The sequence below is a fragment of the Sciurus carolinensis genome, unplaced genomic scaffold, assembly GCF_902686445.1.
Source record: "Sciurus carolinensis unplaced genomic scaffold, mSciCar1.2, whole genome shotgun sequence".
Taxonomy (NCBI): domain Eukaryota; kingdom Metazoa; phylum Chordata; class Mammalia; order Rodentia; family Sciuridae; genus Sciurus; species Sciurus carolinensis.
The window spans coordinates 886,621-893,355 of record NW_025920173.1 but is presented as its reverse complement, the minus strand read 5'-3'; the positions used below and the strand labels follow the sequence as shown (position 1 = coordinate 893,355).

The window sequence follows — 6,735 nt, the reverse complement described above, 5'->3', positions numbered from 1 at the left end:
GAGCTCTCAAATACTAGTAGTGTGAATGAGAAGGGATACAACCATTTTGGAAATGTTGGCAGTTTTCTCACAGATTACAAAGAAATCTATATCATTTAGCTGAGATATTTTCCCTGTAAGGAAAAAAAAATCAAATCTTACGTGTATGCAAAGCTTTGTACAGGAATATTCACAGCAATTTTATTTGTAATTTTAATAAAAAGCTAGAATCTATCCAAATATTTCCAAAAGTGAATTATATATAACAGATTGTCAATCAATAAGAACAGAAAAGCAAAGCTCCATTTCTAGGAAAGGCGTGTATCCATGATTCTCAGAAGGGAATGATCCACTCCCGTGGGACACCTGGCGATGTCCAGAGGAACACTTGGTTGTCACCTCTGAAGGGGCTGCTGCTGGCGTCTAGTGGGCAGAGACCCTGCTTGTTGCCAGATGCCCTGCCACACACGGGACAGCCCCCACAACAAAGAATCATCAAGCTCAAAATGTCACCAGTGCCTGGGTTAACTCATAGGGCACATTAAAACGGGGAACATGAGGTTTCACATGAAGAACACAGTGACAGGGACCCCAGGGTGCTGTGGCAAGTGGAAAAAGCCAGGTGTGGAACAGCAGGTAGATGCATCCCCAGAGACACCTGACCACATGTGGTGCAGTTGCTGGCTGTCCCACCAGGCACCAGAAACGAGGCCTGGCTTCTAGAGAGAATATGATAATCAGGAAATTGGCAGCAGCAGTGTGAAAACCCTACTTTGCTGGACTTCTTCATTTGTTTGGAATGCTTTTTAGTTTCGTCTGGTGGCTGGCATCACAGGCTACTCAGGGTGTGGGCCTCTGAGCACCCAGGGCCCAGATTAAAACTGGTGTCACTGCTTTTATTTTGTAGAAGGAGCCAGGAAGGGAGAGCTGGCCCTTGGAATTAGGAGTTGGTTTTGTTTTCTGATTTGCACTTTTCAGCATTTCCATGATTTCACACCCTGCCTGTTCACGAATTTTTTGAAATATCTGTTTACGTTATACACACATCCAGAGAAGGGAATGGTTAAGAACATGGGAATCTCCTTACAACGTGAAGTGTCATGGACAGATATCTATGCTGTAAAGTGATGTGAGAAAAGCTAGATTTGGCCCCAAGTATAAAAGAAGAAAAAAGAAAAGAAACCTCAAAAAACGTCATCTCTGATCTCTATTTTCCAAGTCTTCTATTTTACAATGGAGGAAAGATGAGTATAACTGAAAGCAGAACCGTAATCGCCCTGTTTTGTTTTCTGATTCAGTATTTTGCCCCTCCTCTCTTTATTGGGTGGCATTTTTTTTTGATCAGGTGCCAAACTTCTGAAGAATGTCATGGAATTCCTGGTGCCCATGAAGCCAGTGGCCATTCGGATAGTGAGGAACTCGCATGGGAACAAGACGGGTGAGGTCTGGGAGCTGGGCCGAGTCAGGGAGGCCAGCACAGGGCAGGGCATGTCTCCTTTCCTGGTGGCAGTCCTCACTCTACCCTGGTCAGGACACAACTCTGATGGCCTCCTTCCTGCCACTGGCAGCCTGGTGGACAGTGTCAGAATCTTCACCTGTCTCTCCTTGCCCAGCCTCCACTCTTCTGGCAGGTTCCCCCATCTGTTTAGATAGAGGCCAGCAGTCCTGGGTTTGCTGGGCTGAGTTCATGCTGGCAGAAGATGGTGGGGTAGACAGGGTGCTGCTCTGAGGCTCCATGGGTAGAGGCCTCATGAGGCTGAGGCTGTGGAGGCCCCCCATGATTAGGAAAGACCCCCCACCTGCTGGAGCTGTGTGAGTCACCGCCTCTGTTGCTCCCCAGGAGTGGTGTTGGCGGGCAGCACTTTACTCTGAGCATGCGTGGTGCTGCCCCCGGGTGTCCTCTCTGGCAGTGAGCCTCCACCCCTGGCCTTGGAGCCCTGGATCTGGCTGCCCAGAGGCAGGGGGCATGGTTGGAGGGAAGTTGGCGCTGGGAGGGTGGTGGCAGAGTCCAGCCCCCCAGTGCTAGGTTGGGTCAAGGGGCCATCATGAGCATTTCTCCTTTGCAGAACCTGGTCAGGGAAGGGCTGAGGCTGAGAGGGAGGCAGAAAGGCCCTTGTTTCTGACTCCTGGCATCTGGCTCCTTTGCCCACCAAGACAGGCTGGTGCGGAGGGCTCCTCAAAAGGGAGTTTGGCCTGGTGGGGAGGGAGGCAGGTGTGCTTTGGAGGCTTCAAGCCTCTGCCCTGAGCCAGGTGCAGTGTCCCCAGTGACTCCCTGTGTCTGCAGGGCCTGCAGTTACCTCTGTCCTGGTCCCCCTCAGGGTACGTCTTTGTGAATTTCAGCAGTAAAGAGGAAGTGAAGAAATCCCTGAAGTGCGACAGGGCATACATGGGTAAGGGGGCACTGGCAGGGCCCCTCAGGCTCCTTGTTCCTTTGTGGGCTCCTTCATGTACGTCTGTGCCAAGGCTTCCCTCCCACCTGACACTGCGGGCACTGAGGGTACAGCAGCAAACAGAGGGGCTGTGGAGAGGCAGGCAGCGCCAGAGCCCATGAGTGGGCACATGGCCCTGGCAGTATGGGGTGGTCAGGGCAGTGGTGAGGGTTGGGGTTGGAGGAGGCAGGTCTCCGGCAAGGCGACTACTAGGTCTCTTGGAGCAGACTCTGGCCTCTGGGCGGGTTTGGTGGGAGTGCAGCAAGGGCACCTTCCCTGAGCTGGGACATGGTCCTCCACCCTCTCTGGCACGAATGGCAATTGGACCCAGCCACGGACTCCTGGAGATGCGTTGTGTCAGGGTAGACTGGGGTCCCTGGGAGTCCTGCTGGCAGGTCAAGGGAAGGTATCCATCAAGCTCTGGTGGTGTGGGCGGAAGCAGGCCATCCCTGCAGCCTCCTTACACATGCAGGGTGGTTTTTGCAACCTGCCTTTGTTCAGGGTCGGGCTGTCACATGAGATCTTTCCCAAGGCAGAGCCACCAGCAGTGCCAGAGTGGGCTCAGAGTTCAGAGGACCTGTCACTTGACCTGGGACAGTGGGAGCAGACTCCAAGGGCTGAGGCCATACTGGCAGGCTGGGTGAGGCCCCGGGGGCTCAGGCTGCTGCCCTGTTACAGAGCCTGCTACCGGGTCCATCACCTTTCCCAGCTGGAGCATCTGGCAGCCTGCAGCCAGGGCCTGGGTCCCCAGTCAGGTGTGTCAAGTCCCAGGCTCCCCAGAGCCCTGACCCTCTCCTCCTGTAGGTGGACGCTACATCGAGGTGTTCAGGGAGAAGCATGTGCCCACAGCCAAGGGGACCCTGCAGAACAGTGTGCAGCCCTGGCAAGGCCGGATGCTCCGGAAAGACGAGGAGGAGGAGGACCTGGCTGACTCTGGGAGGCTCTTTGTGTACAACCTGCTCTACACCAGCACCAAGGAGGACCTGGAGGGGCTCTTCTCCTCCTACGGTAGGGCTCCGCTCCTGGCCGCATGTGTAGGCCCCTGCTGTGCCTGGCTCCCACTTGGCTGGGTTGGCCCCGTCTGCCTCCCACTCGCTCTTGACCTTGGGCAGTGGCTCCAGCTGGTCTCCTCATCTGAAAACAGGGCTTGCTGTCCCCACTGCAGATCCAGTGGCATCTTTTGCTTTCTGAAATTGAACTTGGATTTCTTTTTTTTTTTTTTTTTTTTTTTAATGGTGCTGGGGATTGAACCCAGGGTCACTCTGCCACCAAGCTACATCCCCAGTTTTTTTTTATTTTTTAATTCGAGACTGTCTTGGTAAGTCCACGAGGCTGGCCTTGATCATCCTACCTCAGCCTCCCAAGTTGCTGGGACCACAGGCACACCCAGTATGCCCCACAGAACTTGATTCCTTAGATCTCACCATCCAAATGCAGAGCAGGAGCGATGGAGGCATTTTCCTGAGATTCTTTGGCTTCTGGTGTTGGAATTCAGTAGCTGCCCAACCCTCCCCTCCTACCATGCTCCTGCCTGGGAATGCTTTTCTTTCTCAAGTCTTCCCAAGCAAACCGAGCTTCCGAGAAGAGGCAACAGTCAGGGTTGTTTTTGGTTTTGCCGCTGTTTCTTCTTGGACTGGGAACTTGCAGGCCTGTAGTTGAGCTTGGTCACAGAGGCTGTTTGTCAAGGGGAGGAAGGTGGGCTCACAGCGCAGGTGAATCTGTGCTCTGGAGATGCTACTGGTGCCTTTATCTCCCGGGAGGCTGGCCTGGGTGTGGAGGATCAGCGAGGCTGTGTGTGTGTGGCTTGGGCCAAGGACAGCTCAGAGGTCCCAAGTGGAACCTGCTTGCAGGCCAGGTGATGGGACCTGAAGGTCTGTCCATGCTGTCCTATTCCCCAGGTCCTCACATGGGCTGGTGCCTTGGCCACATGGCAGTACTGGGTGGATGGGAGGGGGCTTGACCATGGACTGCAGGTATCCATTTGGGATGTGGCTGCTCCTGGTGTTCAGAGTGGAACCACTACAGACAGTGTCCTTTGAGAGGGACAGTATTATGAACACTTACGTGGCACTAACTGCAGCAGGCCCTGGGTCGTGACGACACACTAACTCTTGGACCCTCGAGGCCACTGTGTGTGGGGCAACTGTTGTGCCATTCACAGGCGAGAGGAGGAGGCCTGTGTGGGCGAGGCCATTGCCCAGGACAGGCTGTGCGCAGCAGGCCGTGGAGCCAGGTGCAGCCCAGCACCTTCCTCCTCTCTTCCCTCAGGGTGGGCGCAATGGGACTGGGAAATGACACCCTTTACCTGGAGGTGGGCCTCGTGGCTGGCAGATGCAGTCCTTCCCTCGTACTGAGTGGATGTGGCTAGTGCACAGCAGCTGTTCTGTGTTAGTGTGGTCGACGCTTAGTGCCTGGCACTTCCCCCCGAGTTTGGGCCCAACTCCAACACAGGCAACTGATGCTCTCCTGTCCTCAGGTCCCCTGTCAGAGCTCCACTACCCCAACAACAGCCTGAACAAGAAACTCAAAGGCTTTGTCTTCATCACCTTCATGTTCCCCGAGCATGCGGTGAAGGCCCATGCGGCAGTGAACAGGCAGGTGTTCCAGGTGAGGTTGCTCATGAGCCTGCCAGGTTGCCGAGTCTGGTGTCAGAGGAGGGATGGCCCTGTGGAATGCAGGGAACTCTTCTCTTCAGGGTCACCTTGGAATGTGCCCAGGCCACCTTCCCTCCAGTGCACCTTCATTCACAGCATATGGACCTTGTGGGCTCCAGGCCAAAACTGCCCTACCCACAGCTGCTCACGTTCTCCCTGTGCAGGGCCTGGGGGTGCAGTGTGAGGGACTGTGGGGTGTCACAGAGGGGCACCTTTCCCTTAGCATGGCCGTGTCGGGGACCCCAGCACCAGCTGACCGAGAGTAACCATGTGTCTGCTCTGTCTGCCGTCCCTGTCCTCCTCTAGGTCTGGCCCTGGGTCCAACTTGTTTAGGACAGGAGGCCCCACTAGACAGGAGGCCCCACTGGAGTGCAGGGCTGGAGGGTGGGAGGGCAGCTTGCCCGCTTCTCCCCCTGTTCCCACAGGGCAGGATGCTGCACATGCTGCCGTCCAACATCAGGTAGGAAGCCAGTGAGGATGCCAACACCCCCTGCTCTTCCTCAAGAAGAAGAAGGTGTCCAAGGACAAAGCCAGCAGCTCCAGGTCCTTGCCAGCCCCGCCCAGGTTCTGCCACTCTCTCCACTTTTCCAGGCTGCCTGGTCCCTTTTGCTCTATAGCTTGAGGTTCATCCTCACCTTTGAGCCCACTTCCTCACTGTAGAGGGAAGAGCTGTGCTGAGCTCACTTATGCTCTGTGGTATCGTGTCTGCTGAGTGGACAGTTGCCACCTGCTGGGCCCTGCACAGGCTGGCTGCTGACACTGCCAGAGTTTGGATCTGGCAGCCCTTCTGCCTGTGGGTGGGGAACCCACCCAGGACAGGCGAGCTGGTGGGAGGGCTAGGAAGGCGGGGAGGCTTATGACAGGCTATGTGTCTGCAAGAGAGTGTCCATGGGTCCCAGTGTGGCCTGTCCTTCTCTGCCCCTGCCCTCAGCTCCCACAACTGGAACACACTGTTTGTTGCTCCCTGTTGAGCAACAAGGTCCGATGTATCTCCTTAGGGCCCACCCAAAGGAGAATATGGGGCCGAGCAGGATGATGAGTGTCAGCGGCTAAAGAATCACACCAGAGCTGGGAGGTCTGTCAGCGCACGTGGAAAAGCAGGAACTCATTTATTGAGGAAGTTATACAGCTTTTATGTAGGGTGGGGGCTAGGTGGGAGCCAATTAGCTTAAAAGTTAGCAAGGCATGAGGGATTCACAGAGGGGAAAGTTCCATAGGACTATATGGCAAGCATGAGCTGATCATGTTTGTGGAACTACTGCTAACCAATCCCTGACAGTAGGGGGTGGAGATAAGCAGGCCAACCAGGGAGTTACACATAACTGGTTGCTGGGTAAGAACATACTTTCCAGGTTCCAGGGGAGGGCGGCAGTACAAGCAAATCCGAGTAAACTGTTGGTGAGTCAGGCAGTGCCACGTATGAGGAAGGGGTCGCCATGAGGGTGCAGTCGCCATTATAGGGTGTGTCCCCTATAATTCCCCCTTTTTGTTTTGTTAACCCCCCCCTGGAGCCAGTTGGAAGGTGGAGTTTCTGTCTTAGGTTGTCTCCTCTTTTAGAGATCTTACCCATCTTTGAGTACTCCACAGCACTTCAACAGCTCTGGGGGAGGGCTCATCTCCAGCCTGTCTTAAGTTGTCCCAGCAAATCTGGGATCTTACCCGTCATTGGCTCA

At 54.8% G+C, this 6,735-nt stretch overlaps 1 pseudogene; it reads left to right on the top strand.

The window, feature by feature from the left end:
• Window positions 1–534: 534 nt before the first annotated feature.
• Window positions 535–6,735, top strand: part of LOC124974764 (probable RNA-binding protein 19) — a 28,094-nt pseudogene continuing 21,893 nt past the window's right edge.